The 19,783-nt window shown below is 36.9% G+C and overlaps 2 long non-coding RNA genes across 3 annotated transcripts; both read left to right on the top strand.

Moving 5' to 3' along the window:
* The first annotated feature begins 483 nt into the window (after positions 1-483).
* LOC139196772 (uncharacterized) lies at positions 484-8,444 on the top strand. 2 transcript variants are annotated; one of them, XR_011581850.1, is made up of 3 exons: positions 504-1,230; positions 2,547-2,620; positions 2,790-8,444. It is a non-coding gene; the product is annotated as an uncharacterized lncRNA (long non-coding RNA). The 2 variants fall into 2 exon arrangements; XR_011581849.1 differs by having other exon boundaries at positions 484-1,230; positions 2,547-8,444.
* Positions 8,445-13,965: 5,521 nt separating this feature from the next.
* On the top strand, positions 13,966-16,538 carry LOC139192801 (uncharacterized). The gene is made up of 5 exons (XR_011577200.1): positions 13,966-14,179; positions 14,263-14,422; positions 14,528-14,596; positions 15,286-15,344; positions 16,216-16,538. It is a non-coding gene; the product is annotated as an uncharacterized lncRNA (long non-coding RNA).
* Positions 16,539-19,783: the final 3,245 nt, after the last annotated feature.

The raw sequence follows: 19,783 nt of genomic DNA, 5'->3' as shown, positions 1-19,783 counted from the left end.
TATTTTTTTTTAAATCTTTGCACGACGTAATCCAAATATTTCGTCGCCTAAACCATTTTATTTTTGTTTTTTTATTTAATTTTATATTATAAATTTTAAAATATAGTTATTTTCATAAATTTTTATTATTTTTTAAAAACTTTGCTCGACGTATAACAGTCCATCCTTAATTTTTCGATTTTATTACGTTTAAAAGAGTGAATTGAGAAAAATGCCCCTACAGGTGAGATTGTTGACCTTCGTTGACCAATGTATAGTGAGACATATGAAACATCCTCTTAATGTATCATTGTAGTACTCGACGGCACGAACTCGTGGATGTAAGCAGAACCGAATTCGGAGTCTTAGTTACGCTTCCTTTTCGAAATTAGCATTTTTCTACCTATTGCTATAATTGAGTGGTGAGACCCACGTTTAATTTCTATATGGGATTGGAAATCCAAACCGTGATTTCCCTCTCTGAGTTTTGCCGACTCTTCTTGTTTTTATAATCACCATATTCATTTCTTTTGTTATTTTGACCATCACATCCATATCTTTTGTTTTCTTTAATCTCCACTTTCCCTATCTTTTCAGTTTTCTTCTCTCAGTCAAGCATTATCCCTCTGTCATTATCGCTCATTTGCCTCAACACTCTAAGTCCCGCACACTCGTTCTTTTCACTTTCTTTCTCTCTGTAAACACAGAGGCCCGCCATCACCGCCACACCTTCGGCGAGCTTCACTAAACCACCATTTTAAGGCCACTACCTGTCATCCTTTCCAAAACTCAATTCACAAGGATCAGACTCCCTCACATCTCTCATGGACTCCCTACCTCTTTCACTCACTCTGTGCTCGCTGCACAGAATCAGCCATGGCGATCGCTAACTCCTTGTTTCACGACCACCATCATCCTTGTTTCCAATCACCACGTCCCTCTCCTCTGTCACTCTCCCTCTATCTCAATCTTCTGTCTCCCTCACTTTCTTTGTGCTCACGGAACAGAGGCACCGAAATCATCGCTGTGTCCTTCAGCAACTCCTCATCGTTTCCGACGAAGGTAAGTTTTGAAAACCACCCAAATCTTCGTGGATTGTGTTTTACTATACTTTTCTAGTGTTTCTTAAGGATTTTGGTGACATTTGAATGCATACATACCTCGGGAGTCTTCCCTAGTTTTTTGGGAGGTGTATGCCGCGAGTTGCAGGCCTTTTCAGGCCAACTCCTGCCACGGCTAACTCGGGGAAAGGTATAATTCTAAACTACTCTCATTTATCTTCATTTTGGTAGGAAGAATGTGAAAAATGGTTAAGTTTTGAACTCGTTTGGAGCTTTGGAATCGCTACCCAGATTTCAGCGACGGAACCCGTGACAGGGATCGAGTCAACCCAACTAGGAAAAAAAAGCCCAAACCTAGAATCGGCCCAAGCCCACGACCCATTTACCGTAACCCGAATCTGACCCGGATCCATTTCAAATTTTAGAGGGAATATTTCCCTCGAATATTTCGTTAACTTTAACAGAATATTCTGCCTGAGGATGGAACTTTTTTTGAAATTTTCTTGAAAACCCTCCTAAGCTAATTTTGACGACCTGAGTCTATTTTTGACATCCATTTAGTGAAATTACTAGGTTAGTTGACCGCATAGGCATCTCGGTTGACTTTTTTAGGATTGACCGTTGACTTTTCGTTGACCTTTTACGAAACTTACCAGGATGCCTCTTGGCGTATTTCGACGCTTTGATTCCGAATCCGCATTCCATTTTCCCAAATTTAGTCGTTTAAGTTGAGTTTTACTAATGGGCCCCAATATTATACTTGTGTGTGATTACTATCGGAGACTCCGACTATTTTAGCTCGAAAGGACATGACATCTCAAGTACCTGTTAGTAGGTCTTTTCGTTTTTACGTGTATATATATATATGTGTGTGTGATTTTCCCAACAATTGCTTTTATATATTATGATGTGACATGCCATGTTTAGCTTTACAAATTGACTTTTCGTACACTTTATGTTTTTAATATTATTTGTGAGCATAAACTTGTGGGATGATATCCTTGTGTTTTATCTACTCATTATTACATGTTTGCACGGTGTCTCTTAGTTATTTGTATTATTCTGGGACCAACGTCACGTGTAGTTCACATGCATCGTTTACATTCGCTTTGGAATCAGAGTTAGGTGTCAGCTTGTCCTTTTGTGTGATGTTTTGGACTCGTATGTGATGTCACTAGCGCATCTCACATGATGTAGTACTAAAATGTAAAACCCACACCCAACCTGTTCCATTGTCAGAATATCTCCACAATGGACTTATGTGCCTACATAAATGAATGAGCATTGATTTCTTATAATAACGAATTGAGATTTGATGTTGTGATACCTTGTTGTTGGCCTACATCCTTTAGCTCACTAGTGCTGCAGGGTACCTTATTACGTACAATTATTATAATATTTTTGGGAAACCATATACTGGTTTTACAACGAGGGGTTACACTTTTCGAAAAGGTTTTACAAAACTTTATTTTCAGGCCTACCCACCCTTGTTTTTTGCCCTTTCAGGATCTTAGTGCCAAAGGTTTCGTGATGACGAGGATTGTTGGTAAAAGCTGTTACATAGAAGACTTCTCTTTTCAGTATAAATCTTCTTACTCTTCTTTTACTGCAATTTATTTATGCTCTGACATCACTTGTGTGATATGGGTTTAATCCCGCTCACATGCGCACTCTAAATTAGTCACTTTTAAGTTTTAATTTATTCACATTTTCCACATCACTACACTTTATGGCTTCGTCACCTTCCAGGTGTCAGCCAACAAATCGCGATTCAGGTGCCTACGTGGACATTCTGGGTTGGGGTGTGTCAGTTTGGTATCAAAGCATAGGTCAAGCAGTATCGCAATCATCACACATGTGATGTAAGCATTCTCAATTCTTGAATTCTAATGTTATAATTATGCCACCTCATCGAACACAAAATGTGCCAACTTTTCATGACTTTTGGGCAACTTGGAATGACTATCACTGACACTTTGTTGACCACTTATTGACCTTCTAGAAGAACACTTTGGCGACCACCACTAGGGCTTACGTGAAGAACCTCTTTGCTAAGAAATACCTAAAATGAAGACGTTTTGTTGACCCTGAAGTAGGGTAGACGCATCGATAATTGTGTACCACCAAAAATTTACCGATCAATCACAACTACAATCCAACCATCGTTACCAACCCTTCTTTGTTAAGAAACCTCAAGCACTTTCATCCTTGGCAATCTTTATTTTGTGCCATCTCCCAAAATTTCCTCGAGGTTTTGCTTCACGTTGAAGTTTCCAAAAATGTCCTGAGTGACTATGTTAGTGCTGAAGTGGAAACACAAGTGGAGGACAATCACTTTTGGTCCCCGATAGCACTAATCTTCTTAAAATCGTTAGTTATAATTCTGAATCTTCAGGAGGAAGATCGAATCTCATTAAACCTGTTCTAAAGTAGGTTATTAGCAAATTCCTTTTTCCGACTTTAGAACACTCAAACTAATACTAGTTCCCAGAATTTCTTTTGGTGATGCTGAAGTGGAAACACGCATGGGGGACAATCACTTTTGGTCCCCGATAGCACTAATCTTCTTAAAATAGTTAGTTATAATTCTGAATCTTCAGGAGGAAGATCAAATCTCATTAAACCTGTTCTGAAGTAGGTTAGTAGCAAATTCCTTTTTCTGACTTTAGAACACTCCAACTAATACTAGTTCCCAGAATTTCTTTTGGTGATGTACTCGTCATTTCGATGAGTATAAGCACCAAAGTATGAGTTGTTATACCAACGGTTAGTAGAAATCCCCGAAGTAGTAAGTATTTTCCCTAGATTTATGAAACCACCTCATATGACCAATTTCTAACCAAACGTCGAAAACCATCCACCCGAGTGGGCTTTAACCTGTAATCAGCCTACGAAAGCACTTTGAAGATGATATCCGATATCCCAGAACTGTAAACCAGTATTCAGGCGGTATGATTTCTGATACCAAACAGTTGCTAGTATCTGGGAGTGATACCTTTGTGCCAAAATGCTGGTTCATAGTTTTAGGGTAATGAACGATATCAAAATATCATAAATGCGTTAATTAGTTGCGTAACTAATAAACTGATTAATAGTGACTACCTGAGCCGAAGAAATTAAAATCGTGGAAACTTAGGAGCAAGCCTTTTAGGAGAACAGTAAACTCGCAGTTGTGTTAACTGTTTTACCTATCTAGGTAACCAGAACATTCTCGACCATTCATCATTGTGATCGCTTCCATCGACAAACATTAGAATTGAAGCATGAGTTAATTTTCCGTTGTAAGAGCAATTTGAGTATCGAGAATGCCATGAAGACCTATTAGCACGTGTCATTAGGAAGAGAATAGTATGGTACGTTTTAAGGAAAAATATCTTTGGCGTCATTTCCCAAAATTTTACCTAGGATATCACCAAATTGTGAAATGAAGTACACCATCGGTCCACTTTCTAGTATTACACCAATTTTCCTGGCATCTTCCTGAACAACTATAACGTCATTGAGTAAACTTAATTACAAAACTTACCAATTAGGAAACTACCCAACCAAATACTTTATCTTGGGAGCATCAAACCTATCCGTGAAGGCGAAAGATTGAACCTTAGGATCGTACCTAGATTTTAGCAACTCAACCGGGTGACGATTAAAAACCGTTAACCTATACTTCGAATTGATGGTCTCTTTGACCAACTTTTAGAATTGAGTTTCTACCATAACCTAACGAATTTGTAGTAGTCTTGTCGACGACCTTCTTAACTACCCGAGCAACAAGATCAAATTTCTAAACATCGACAACCAACTTTATACCAAATTCCTCAAATGGTAGCTTTGTTTAGATTGGTACTCTTCTTGGGAGATGTGATCTGAACAGAAGACATTCTTGTTAATTTCCAAAAAGGTTGCAATTGTAGAAAATTGGATATTCCCACAAATTGTTGTGAAATATGCGATATCCTTGGCCTTGTCGATTTTATCAGCAATTTTTTAGTGACCTTTCAGTGGTGGCGTTTTTCCTTCCATGTTGGACAAGGAAAATCAGTTTAGTTGAGACGTGGAATATGATTAAAGTTGTGACAACTGAGGTGTTGTCTATTTCCTACCCTTGTTTGTACACTTTTCAATAGCATCGATAATTTCGAAATCCATGATGACGTTTCTTTGAATGATTTGGCTACGTACTGATGCAACATGACGAAATATTACGTAAGCTTCCTAACGGTTGGAATCGTATGAAATGAACCATCTTACTCATGACATAGAGTCCACAGTTATCATCTTTACTTGAAAACTGGATAACACTTATTTGTGGAGAAACGTGTCCAAAATCTTTACCAATCTCACAAACTTCTCAAATATATCTTCCTTTGAAAGGAACTAAATTTCTTATAGCGACGATGGACGAACTAGATCAACACCTACAATTGCACCGTCGTGTACCACCCCAGTTGTGCAAACATAATTACTGATTACTATAGCAAAAGACATATCTACCCTTGAACACTTTCAACCTGTCATATCTTATTCTAACAGAAATTCATGAGTATTGATATGACGTTACCTATAAATCATCAAGAAACCGTTAAGTGGTTATAATTACTTCATGTATCTAAATGGAGATAGGGAAATATCACCATAAGCTCCCTGTACGAGGTATCTTGTACATGTGGACATTATGATGATGTTTTGGTGATTATCAACCGACTTGACAAGTCAGTTCACTTTCCATTGGTCCTAGAGGGACTACATTTTAGACCACTTAGTAAAATTTCTCATGCTTGAATTTATCAGATTTTCTAGCATTTTGGTTGGTATCTACTTTGACCATGATCCCATATTCACCTCTTATGCTGGACGATATTCCAATCAACTTTAGGCACGTGTCTACCTTACTGCCTTTTTGGTATTATTTCTGAAGAAGACAGATTGTCTAGGAACATTGCTCGGACCTTGAAATTTTAGTTACGACCATCAATGCCTCAATCACCCAACAAGTACTCTACTAAACGAATCTCTACCCTTGGTGATTGAATCTTCCAGAAGCTACCGTTGTAGCGAGATGGTATGCATTTAATCCAATTACCTTGTACTCTAGATTTGATGAACTTGTTTTGACTCTCAAATTCTTGAATGTTCTTTTAGCCTTCTCGACATAATTTTTCGCTAAAATTCGAGAGAAATTTACTATGAATCTACTCGCTAAGGCGTTGTGAACTACATTGTTAGACTATATGGTGAGCATGTCACTACATTATCTCACTGTGATGCGTGTTTCACTTCCAAGTTTTGGGAAGTCTTCTTGAAAGCCATGGGTACTAAGTTGTTATCCAATACCACATTCACCCTCAGACTAATGGCCAGTCTGAACGAACTATCTAGATTTCTGTTGATGTATTGTGTTTTATTCATTGTGTAATTTTAGCATGATTATGACTGACACCTATCCTTGTTACAGTTGCATGTAACTACGGCTACAACTTTCAGTTTTGGGTATAGCATCGTTTAAGACGTTGTATAGATTATATGCATAGTATATGGTTGACATAATAGTATTGCAAACAGGTGATCGAAGGATCGAGATTACAATTTAGGAAATTGAGTGTTATTAGCGTTATCGCCCGAGTGGGTAGTACGTGAACGCGATCAAGGCTTTGATCAAATGATGTATGTGTGTTTCCCAATGAGGGGAAAGATGGCAATATTGCACCCTCGGGAATTTGTTACTCGCTTCGGGACAACAGTGAGTTGTTGGTATTGCGGGCTGTAAACTGTAGTATCGATAACTTATTCTTCGGATTCGTTAAGCAAAGGGACAAGTAGGCTCGTCTACGTTAGTATTTTTATTTATTCATTTAGTTATTTATTTTTGGTTTGGGCTTAACTCGAAGATACTGCACACTTATTCTCGAAGTACATGACGCTACGAGTGCGTAGGTAATGGGCTACACTTGTTGATATTATTATTATAATATTTTTGGGAAACCATATACTTGCTTTACAGCAATGGGCTACACTTTTTGAAAATGTTTTACAAAACTTTATTTTCAGGCTCATTCATCCCTGTTTTTTGCCCCTCTAGGTTCTTAGTGCCAGAGTTTTCGTGACGACGAGGATTGTTGGTAAAAGTTGTTACATAGGAGACTTCTCCTTTCAGTATAAATGTCCTTACTCTTCTTTTACTGCAGTTTATCTATGCTCTGACATCACTTGTGTGATATGGGTTCAATCCCGCTCACATGCGCACTCTAAATTAGTCACTTATATGTTTTAATTTATTCACATTTTCCACATCACTATACTTTATGACTTCGTCACCTTCTAGTTGTCCGCCAGCACATTGCGATTTGAGTGTCTACATGGACATTCCGAGTCGGGGTGTGTCATGACGAATATCAATATTTCGTCGCCTAAACCTTATTTACTTGTTTTGTATTTATTTTTATATTTTATATTGTTAAACTAGTTATTTCTTTATTTTTTTTATTTTTTATTTTTGCCTGACGAATACACATTTGGTCGCCTAAACCTTATTTATTTTAATTTATTTATATTTGAAATTGTAAAATATAATTATTTTCTTTTTTATTATTTATAAAATTATTTTTTATAAATTTTGCTCGACGGACCAACACTTTGTCGCACAGAACTCTAAAAATTTGGGCGAGCACCAAAAATGGGATGTAGAAAAAAATTTAAAATTTTTAAGACTTTGCGCGACCAATATTTTGTTGCGCAAACTCGTATCCTTCATCGCGCAAAGTGATACGGTTTTTAAAACCAAAATAACTCCACAATTTTCTTAATGTATTTCTCTATTCTCTTACCTCTCCGCGCTCTTTCCCTCTCACCAAATCCAACCCTCTCTCACTCACTCCTCTCACTTAATCTCTCTTCTCTCTCTCTCTCTCTCTTCACTATCTCTCACTCTCTCATCTCTCTCATCTCTCTCTCACTATCTCCTCTAATTCTCTCACACTCACTCCTCCTCTCATTCTTACTCACTCTCAATCTTGCCAAAAGGTATATTCTCCCCAAATTTTAATTTTTTATCATTAATATGTGTTTTTGGAATTAATTTTGAGTTTGGTGCAGGGTTTGGGGTCAAGTACAGGGTAAAGGGTGAAGTTTGGGGTCAGATTTGGGGTATTCTAATTTTAGGGGAGATTATGTCAATTTTTTGGTATTATTTTATGTTGTTTTTTTGGTTATTTGACCATGTTTGTTCTTTTGTAGGGAATTGTCAAGATTTTGACGGTTAAAGTTGAGGATTAGGACGCTATCAAACCATATCCCCCGCCACTACCACCACAATAGACTTGTATTAGGATTTTATTATTGTACTTTGTTAATTTATGTGTACATTTTGAATATATTATATATATTGGATTATTTGATCACTATTTTTCATATGTAATTTTATTTTGAATATGTCAATTTAAATTAAAGTAATTAAAAAATTAAATCATACAATTAAATTAAATTAAAAAGTAAAAATTTGAAAAATTTTGCGCTACCAAATATTTTGTTGCGCAAACAATTAATATTAGAGAAATAATAAAACAAAAAGTCAAAAACCTTGCGCGACAAAATATTTTGTCGCGCAAAATATTAAATTAATTTAATTTAATTACAAAATTAAAAAACAAAAATCTTTGCATGATGAAATATTTCGTTGCGCAAACCCTATCTTCACAAGCTTTGCGCGACGAACCATGCGTGACCAAAATTTTGTCGCGTAACGTTTTGCGTGACAAAATTGTACTTTGCACAACAAACTTATGTCGTCGCGCAGAGTGTTTTTGTAGTAGTGAATACAAGTTCTGTATCAAATTAACAGCATGAAAAATTGGTAGGATTTATTTATATATCTATAAGAAAAAGGGTTTTTGCCAATATTATTTTGATAAAAAAATTATCTACATACCTAAAGCTAGCTACTAAGAGTGATCAGTGTCACATCCCGACCCGAGGTCCACCACATCCCAGGCCCGCTCCACCGCCGTAGCACGATATTGTCCACTTTGGGCCTCTACTACGCCCTCACGGTTTTGTTTCTGAGAACCGACGACCTCGTCGGCACACCACGACCAGGGTTAGGCTTTAATACCAATTGTCACATCCCAGCCCAGGGTCCACCATATCCCTGGCCCGCTCCACCACTGTAGCACGATATTGTCCGTTTTGGGCCCCAACTATGCCCTCACAGTTTTGTTTCTGGGAACTCACACGAGAACTTCTTAGTGGGTCACCCATCATGGGATTGCTCTAGCGCAATACTCGCTTAACTTCAGAGTTCCGATGGAACCCAAAGCCAGTGAGCTCCCAAAAATTCTCGTGCTAGGTAGAGATAGGAATATACATATAATGCTTACATGATCCACTCTCCTGGGCGATGTGGGATGTTACAATCAGGGTCGACAGATGTCCGAAGAAATGATAAGCGTAATATATCAGCAGTCTACATACAACTACTTTTTAAACATCAGTGATTGCTTGAGCTTTATCTTTGTGGTTTTTGGTCAGTCTTTGCTTGATCTGAAGAAATTGATTGCAAAGAACACATTGACACACATCTCTTACAAAGTTCAAACAACTGGAGTAGGATTCTCTCCCCTCCTATTTCCATTCCCTTCCATCCCTTCCTCTCACATTCTCTATTTTGTCTTTCTCTTTCTATAAAAAAATTAATATAAGATGTTAACGTGGCTTAATCGTGACTGTTCAAATATGAGGAGAGGGAAAAAAAAAAGGGGAGAGAATCCTACTCCCAAACAGTTGGTGCACTTGTGTGCATGCTTTGGACTCTCAATTAGTCAAGAAAGACTGCAATCCATGTGCCGTTCAGAACTATAGATCTATGTTTTGTCGCCCTCACTGCCGTCTGCGACTCTGCATATATAGCAACAAGTGCCTAAGTTCATGGAACCACTTATATTTCTAAATAGGGTTTAGGAGTAAGAGTTGGAATTTATGGTTTTAGGGTGCATTTGTTGCATCGGACTATCTCGGACTAGACTAGCTCCATGGACTAACCTGGAATAGCTTAGAATAAACTAAGCTGGACTAATTTAGTGAAGTATTTGGTGTAATTTCAGACTAAAGAGCAGGATAATAAAAAAAATTTCTTTTTTTTTCTTATTTTCTAGAAGTCTCTATGTCTCTCCCTTTTTCTTTAGTCAAACTATCTCTCCTCATTTTCTCCATCTCCTCCCTTTTCATTTCCCGTCTAGCTCATTCTCCCCCACCCTTTCACCCTCTTCACTCCCTCTCACAATTTATAATCAATTGTGCATATCTTCAAAATCAAACCACAGAGCAAAAAATAGAGTGTAAATTAAGGAGTTGGGGGCAAGGTGCATGTACAATTGGCTCGAAGGTTAAAGATAGGTAAGGTCTGTGATCAACAATTTTTATGTTTTCTGGGTTTGGTCTACATCACTCCCATCGTTTATTCAAGCTCATCTCATAGATTTTTTTTTTTTTGGGTTTTCTGGGTTCAGTCTTCTGGGGTTTTTGGGTTCGATTTTCTAGGTTTTCAGGTTGTCGGAAGCTAGGAAGGATGAGATGGGAGGGGAAAAGCAGAGCGGTGGTAGCAAAACATCCATCTTTGCCGTCATTCGGGTTGACCCAGATGGCAAAAGACCCCAAATCACCAATTGAAATGCCAAAAGGGTGTTGGGTTTGCAGGACAATGGAGATCGGCGACAACCGTTTCTGGTTTGGTCACTGGCGAAGAAAGGATGATGCTGCTCATGTTGGTTCACGGGATGCGGCTTGCAGAAGAAGGAGACGAGACTAGCAATCCCGTTGTTTTTGGGGGGCTTCGTAATGACCCTCTAGCGAAGTGCTTAGTCCCGTATAGTCGGGGCGAGTCTCATTAATGCTTGTCCCGGCGTGCAAAAAACATGGGACTAGATTGCCACTTAGTCCAGTCTAGTCTAATGAGTGCTAGTGAGTGCAAACAAACACACCCTTATGGTTCGATTTTCTTTAACGTTAAAAAATGAAAAAGTCTAAGGTGAAAAGTCAAGTTGGCAATTAAAAATAAAAATTGGGGGCAACAAAAATCTGTAATTAGAAATAATGATACACTTGTTTAGTGTTTAATTTATCATTATTTCTAACAATTTAATTTATCCTTTTCGAATACTAACAAGTACGAAATTGCAATCTCTAAACATGAGTTCATTTCATTGTAGAAGCCCTCGGATAGAAATAGGCTTACATGTAAGTGAGGGTATCAGAACGTAATATATTATCAATGTTAACAAACATCTTACTAAATAATTTATTTATTTTTTTGGACAAATGATGGAAGCATTTACAGTAACTTAACTTCTACTGGTACGTACTTGCATGGGAATCCTGAAATTCGAGAAAAATAATCATATAATCAAATTCTATAAACTTTTAAGAATATTGAATAATTATGTTTCTTTCTTCACACATTCTTGGTTTTGTCATATATGGGTAACATGGGATATTTGATATTACAGAATTAAGGGCTGGTTTGGTATTACTGTGCTTTGAAAAAAAAACTGTTTCTGCTGTGCTGTGAGAATAAGCAGTTGTGAAATCAAGTAACAGAGTGTTTGGTAAACTTTTTTGTAAAAGTGCTTTTGAAAAAAAAAAAACAGTATGATAGTGTTTGGTAAACTTTTATGTAAAACAAATGTGAAAAAAAGCCAGTTTTTCAAAGTTGGGTTTTGCAACTTTGTGTTTTTTTCTTTTTTTTTTGCATCCAAAACTGTGAAAAAAAGTTGAAGCTGAATGTTTACCAAACACAAAAAAGCTCCCAGCTTTTTTTACACCTATTTTTTTTAGAATCACCTCAGTACCAAACCAAGCCTAAGTTACTTAACACAAGACAAAACACTATTTGCTGTCATTGGTGGAGCCCCTGGATTAGTGGGATAGCTAGAGACAATTTAAAAAAGAAAAATTATATGCCAAAAGTAATTTTAGCTTTAGGAAAAACCCAAAACTACCATCTTTCCCCTTCTTTTGGACTAAAAGGACCTTCCAGAATGAAATGGGTGAAAGGGATATTTCATAAGGTTTGGTTTTGTTTTTTTTTTTTTTGTTTTTTTTTTTTTTTTTTGATTAAAGTAAGTTGGGATATTGGGGCTCATGGGTCCTCTATCTTCAACCTCTTTTAAAACTTTAATTTTTAATTTGGGGTGGTTCTTATATCTTTATATATAGTAGGGACGCGACAACGAAAGGTGGTGGCTGTGTGCAAATATAAAAGAAATTATTTAAAGCTACGTTTGAAAAAATTGGGATTACAGAGGACTTACGAAATGATCACTTAGGTCACATCCAAGCTGTAGTACATCAACCAAGAAAAATGCATACTTGATCCATCGGATACGGCTAATTAAGGGGGCTTCTTAAGCCGAGCCACTGAGAGGATGCTACAAAGGTGGCAACATGCATTCCGTTTCTGGTTTCAAAAATAGGAAATTAATGGATATTTTGGTTTTGTGGGGGTAATTAACTAAAAACTATAATTTTGGAGAATCTACTTCTTTTGCTTAAGCTTAGGAGTGTGTATGGGACCGAGTAAGCGTTGTTCACTTTCTAATCATCTCTATTTCTCTGTTGTGGCTGCTCTTTTGCTCTGATAAGAAAAAATTTGGTAATTATGGTCGCTTTCTCATTATGTTAAAAAAAAGATTTTGTAGCACATATAAATTAGTGTTCAAACTCAAATTTTTGGGTGATGGTTGTTGTTTAAAGTTGAAGTGGTAGTCTCTGTGTTTTTACTAGTTTTGCGCATGGCAAAAGGCTATGAAGGGGAAACTCAACAATTGTTAAGGGTGGTGCAGTTTTTCTTGTGGTGTCATAACGGTAATTTTACGACTTGCATTGTTTAGTGATCTCGTGAGTGTTTAGTGTTATATTTTTGTTTGTTGCGTGTTTATACTATTTAATTCAAGATGAATTGCATAACGAGAAGATGTTAATTTATTATTTTAATCTGAAAATATGATTTTAGCCCTTCTAATTCAATTTTCTTCATATAAAACCCTACATCACTGTTTTACTCAAAGAAAACCCAATAACTAGGATCCACATAAGAAAATTCATTAATTTCATATTACTTCACACATTTTACATTTTTCACATTCCTAAAATACCCCTATTACATATTTGATGTAGACAATTAATTGTAAGGAGAGAGTAAATGATTTTGCAAAAAAAAAAAAAAAAAAGACATTAATGTCAAAAATTTATTGCATATTAATTTTTTAGAAAGGCTTTGAATTTTCATAAAACTATTCGATTCGGTTTTTTTCACCCTACTCTTGAATACTTTTGAATTTATCTTTTTTTTATTAATATATTAGAACAGTGTATTTCATTATCTACATGCACATTAATTTACCTACAACAATTATACCATGGGTGTAATATAATATCTCTGTTTTACAATGATGCAAAATAATGTTTATACCAACAACAAAACGTGCCTAACATATGTACTAATACATGAAAAATAATTTACCTATATTAAGAAGAAATGTAGTTCGATGCATAGTATTAAAAAAACTATGTTACACCCATGTTTATACAACAATAAAACGTGCCTAACATATCTAACAATACATGGAAAATAATTTACCTACAAGTTAGATAAATGTTATTTGGTTGGGTGTAGTATAAATTTTTTTAATAATTGGAAAAATTAAATATAACTAGGTGTAGTGTAATTTTTTTTATATAATTAGAACAAATTAATTTACCTACCTACTATTTGAAATGTTCATTTCTAATGATGCAAAATGTCACAGCCCGTCCCAAAGTTTTACACTCGTGATTGTAAATTGACGGAATTTCCCTTAAACGTGATTAAGATATGTGAATCATATATTGGTGAAATATATGTTTCTAAGTTATTTGGAGATGGAATTTTATGATTTGAGGTTAGGTAGGACCACACACCTCAAATCCCTCCCTATTTCCCGTACCCTGTCTCTCTCTCTCCTCCCTCACAATCTCTCATTCTCTGTCTCTCTCCCTCTCCTTCGAACTCACACAGACGAGCTCCAAAACCACCCTAAATCTATACCAACGACGGAGTTAAGACCACCATCGAACTCCTGGAGACTCCACGATCACGTAGACACCAATTTCAGGTAAGTTTTACTTCGGAAAACCTAGATTCTAAACTCCCCGTGAAAGTGCACTGTTCATGATCTTCGAATTGACTTTGTTTTAGGACAATCCAAGCTCACAGTGAGCTTAGTGAGGTTCCAAGGAAGCTCGGAGTGCTTCGTTGGAAGTTTTTGGACGTAAGAACACGGAGATCGACAAGTTCAAAGTTTGGCCGGAGCTTTCGAGGAATTTTCCGGCGAATCCCCGGCGAGTTAGGAGTCGAGGTAGGTATCAATCTCTTCGTCTCGTCAAGTACTACAACTTTCCTTTTTGTTTCACTCAATTTCGTTGAGTATTGAAGAAGTTATACTCATTTGAAAAATACCCAGTTTCCGGCGACCTCCGAGGCTTTCGAGGCAGTTTCCGGCCAAACCACGGCGAACTAGGTGTTGTGCAAGGTACCATTCTCTTTGTCTCTTCAAGGGCTACAACTTTCGTTTTTGAATCACTTGATTTCGTTGAGAAATGACAAAGTTATGACAATTTGAAAAACTGCCCGGAAAACGGCCGCCGGAAAAACCAGTCCGGCGACCCAAGGAAGAAGAAGGTGCTACAGTTAAAAAAAATAAATAAATAAAATTATTTTAAAAATATGTCGACGTCCGTGACGTCGAGTAGATCACCGTGGTATATTCATATACCCAATTTGAGCACCGTATGAGAAAGTTATTAAGGATTGTTGGTTAGGTGTTCGAATAACGTTTTATAGTTTTGGTGAAAATGTGAATTGACGATCCGACCGTTGGATCGTTACCAAACTTTGATACGTTGTAATACGTAATATTTGAGGATTATTGGAACTTACGGATTGGGAATCCGAGTTACGGATCTTCCGGAATTGGAATTGTAAGTTCATAAAATAAAATGTTAACCGTCACTTAGTTTTGGAAATTGACGGAGATCCGACCGTTGGATGGTAATGAAATTTTAGGAAGTTGTCCTAGAGGTATATTGTGGACCTCTGGAAGTTATGGATTTAAAATCTGAGTGGCAGATCTTCCGGATCGAACTACGTAGTGACGTATTTTATATAAGTTATATATTCTATCACTATGAATTCTGAGGTTGGAATTAATTATTGTTTTAGGCGCCGATCGTCATGACGCCTTGGCGTATTGTGCTAGGGAGTTGTAGGGCGAACTCCAGGTGAGTGGACAGTTTTGTTTTCCGTATACATATATACTTGCCGTTTCCCAGAAATTGAAAATGCATGAAATTATGCTTTTAATGAAAATGTATAAAAGTATATGAGATATATTAGTTGAAATGCCATGCATAAAAGTATATGAAAAGTATATAGAAATGTGAATCGAATTGCCATGCATGAAATGATATGAAAAGTATGAATTGAGATATGATGCATATGAATGAATGGTGCGGCGGACGCACAGGTGAGTATCAGGTGAGTATTTAATTACTGTTATGATGATGTTGATATATATTGAGCTCAAATCCTGCACCATGGTTTAGTGCTTATAGTATTCACCGCATCGCACGCTCGCCTTGGATCCAAGTAGATGCTAGTCGTACAGTCCACGCGGAGTGGGTACGACAGGCCAGTCGCGAGAGTGTTAGTGAGATTCCGACTGGTGGGTGACCTTAGATTATGTGCACAGATGATTGATGAGAAAGCACTAGAGCGTAACTTGTGTGCAGAAGGCCGGACGGGTCACAGAGGTGACTCCGGTAGAGTGATAGTGATAGATTTTGAGCTCTAGGTTCAACCGTACAGGGCTATTAGAGGGCCTCCGGTTGATTACTTTCTTGCACCTGATATGATTATTGTTGATGCATCCATATTTAACTGTTGAATTAGACATGGCATGGCATGATTGATAAAGAAAAATGTTGAGATAGTAAAAATGAAGTTTTGAGAATATATATGTATATTTATATTTTACATTTCTGGGAAAGTATACAGGTTTTACGGAGAGGGGTTACAACGTTTTGAGAAATGTTTGGATTTGGAAAAGAATTGTTTTACTGACCCACTCAATTTTGGTTTTGCGCCCTCCAGGTTCAAGAATCACAAAGGTGTGGTGACTACGAGGAATTCGACGGTGTTCTGACAGATTGGTCAAAATTAGGACTCACCTTCGGGTGTATCAACTTATAAATTGTATCTTAAAGCTTCCGTACTGTGCAAATGGTTACGTCACTCTCACGTGACGGCCAGCATGCCCTCCTTCGGGATGGGGTGTGTCAGTTGGTATCAGAGCATGGTTGCAATCTTGGACATTTTGAGAAGTTCTAGTGAATTCTGTCAGAACTACACCGCCTCGTAGCAAACCACGTAGTTAGAGGAACTTAGTCTCCCTGATTTAGCGGTTTAGGGGGAAACTATTATTATGGTGATTCAGTATATTATCAAAATGGACATTTTAAGATGGGTAATGAGTTGAACTTGAATCACCTAAGAGAAATGATGAACCTGAGGGAGCGAAGTAACGGTTTAACCATTTGGAAAAGATGTTTCAGATTATGCAAGTCAAAGGAATCTTCCTTCTGACAGGGGGTCGAGACGACTACCTGGTTTTGGGTATGAATTTGCATCCTGGTGGAAACAGGAATGTTAATTGTTGTCACCAGAGGAATCAGCCGATTTAAAATTTTTTAAGGAAAAGTTTATCCCTCCGGCATTTATTGATGGTAGTAAACAAGAGTTTACAAATATGAGACAATGAAGGTGATGATCGAGGGATATTATAGAAAGTTTTCAGACTTGCCTCGTTCCATCCAGATATTGTTGTTAATTTGGTGGAGGTGTTATGTTGTTTTAAGCTGGGTGGCAAAAAGGGAAGTGGTAATTTGGGTGACCACTATCCATTGTATTTCTTACCAAGAGTATACAAGATGTTGTTGAGCCTTGAGAACTCTGAGAATATGATCAGCTAGAGTAAAGAAGAATAAGAAAAGATTAGGAATTAAAAGAAGACGATAAAGTTAATGATTCGTCATATCAAGGATATAGAAAGATTCAGAGCTTCAAAAGAAGTGAAGCTAGAGTTAATTCTTCCAGCAGAGGTTTTAATGTCGCTGGTCAGAATAAAAGTGATGGATATACTGGTAATCCCAGATATTTGAGACAAGGTGTCTCGAGTAAAGGAAATATACTTTGTGCAGCAGGTACAAAATTAACACTTTGGGAAGTGTGAAATTAATGAATGTGTTTATGTGAACAGAGGGGACACAGAATTGTGAATCGTCTATAGAATCAGTTGTACTCAACAATTTTCCATGATATCATAGTGTCGATTCAGCAGAGTTATGGACTTAGTAGTTTGGTCGGATTGACCGTGAGTACAGAGAGATTTGATGAGTTATATGTTCAGCTGTACAGACCATGAGAAGTGGATTCGACTGACACATGAGAAATTGGTGAGTTATAGGCTCGGCCGTACCGACCACGCGGAGTGGATCCGGCCGACGTATTATTGAGATAATTGTTGAATCAGCCGTACGGGTCATTCTAGTTGACTTCGGCTGATATATTTCTTATTATGTATGTTATTACCTTGAGAGTAGTAAATAAATGTAGTTGAGATGAGTGTATGTATTTTGCATTGAGTGACAAAATAGTAATGTTATATCTTTGAGAGTGGTTGCCTACTTATCGAGACAACGATGATTTATCAGTATTGCGGGCTGCAGACCGTAATATTAATAACTCATTCGTGGATTCGTTAAGCAAGCAAACCGGTAGATTATTTTATGTTAGTATAATAAAATATATATTGTATCAGTTAATTCTGTTCCATTAGATTGGTTGGTTATAATTGTGATAAGACGGAATGTTACGGGAAACCAGTACTTTCCATCGATCTGGATGACCAGAGATTACTTTTGTAAGTATGCAAAATGGATTGAGTCAGGCCGTTATTAATGCTGTGAGAGCAAATAGATTGTTTTCGAAAGGCTGTCAAAAATACTTAGCTCATGTGGTACTAAAGGATGTTGCTCGGAGAAGTGTGAAAAATGAAAAAGGGGTTAGACTTTTTTTGATGTCTTCCTTGAAAGTATACCTGGATTGCCTTCAGGCAGAGATATGAGGTTCACTATTGAATTGTTGCCAGGTATAAATCTTATGATAGAGATTGGTTCATGATGAGTTAAGTGAATTGGAAATTCAGTTGAAAGAATTGGTTGATAAAAAATTTCATTCAACCTAGTACAACACTTTTGAGGAGCACCAGTTTGTTGGTGAGAAAGAAAATGGACTTAGAGATTGTTCATTGATTATAGACAATGGAATTGGTAACGATCGAGAACCGTTATCCATGATAGTGTACTGATGTTTAGTTGATAAGCTCAGAGATGTTTGTGTAATTTCAAAGATTGATTGAGGTCTGGTTATTACCAATTGAAGATTTTGAGCGACATTGATCATAAGATGGTATTCTGGATTTGTTATGATCTTTTATGAGCTTTGGTGATGCTATAAGAAAACTCACGTTGTTTTAGGAGTTTATGGATGAAGTATTCCACGAATGTCATGATAAATTGTTATCATTTGTCATTGACGATATTCTGGTACATTCTGAGCCAGAGCAGAGCATGTAAACATATTAAGTTGGTGAAGCAAAGATTGGAAGAATGTCGATTGTATGCAAAGTTTAGCAAATGCGAATGTTGGATGAATCAGGTGGTATTCTGAGATTTGTTATATACTCTTAAGGTATTCAAGTGAATCCTTAAAAGATAGCAGAAATTGAGAATTTGGAACAACCACGAGTCGTAATTGAGATTTGGAATTTCTTAGCTTACCAGGCTATCTTGGATGGTTGTGAAAGATTTTTTTAGTCATTGATTTGTCATTGATGAGACTGTTGAGAAAAGAGATTATGTATGAGTGGGAAGGAAATTGTGAGCAAAGGATTCAATAACTGAAGTATTTCCTCACTCATGCACGTATTTTGGTATTCCCAGAGAATAGTGGTAATCATAAATTTTTAGTGATGTTTCTTGAATGGTATTGGAGGCATGTTGATGCAAATGTTAGGGTGATTGCATACGTTTCACGATAAATGGAATCTCATAAGATGAATTACCCTACTGGTGATTTGGAAGTCACGATTACCATTCTTGCTGTGAAGTTATGGAGACATTATATTTTAGTGGGAATGCAAGATTTTTTTTTACGAATCCAAAAAGTCTTCAATATCCATTACTTGGAAGGATTTTGATATGAGGCAGCGAAAGTGAATTGTATTGCTTAATGAACATGATTGTACGATCAGGGTGATCGTAAAATTTGTTCTAGCTGAAGCACTTGGTGAGAAGACTACAGTAAGATTAATATCTGGCACGTTTGCCAAGAGTATCATTTTGTGGATTGAAAACCAACGGAAGAAAAATTAAGAATGGAAGATCGAGAAGAAGTTATACTTGTTAAGTAACAAGTTAGTACATTTACTCCAGTGTTGAGTAACAACCTTTCCCAGACAGTGCAACACTACTTATTTGTTTTATGGAAAAGAGAATTGGATTACGGAACTGCTAAGTTTCTTAAGTATGTTGGTTGTGCAGTTTCCGAAGTAACGCCATAAGGACCATGAAATGTGTCACGTGAGTCGGTTTTTGATGAC

The sequence above is a fragment of the Malus domestica genome, chromosome 01 (genome assembly GCF_042453785.1).
Source record: "Malus domestica chromosome 01, GDT2T_hap1".
Taxonomy (NCBI): Eukaryota; Viridiplantae; Streptophyta; class Magnoliopsida; order Rosales; family Rosaceae; genus Malus; species Malus domestica.
The sequence above is the reverse complement of the archived record's forward strand: the minus strand, read 5'-3'. Positions and strand labels throughout refer to the sequence as shown.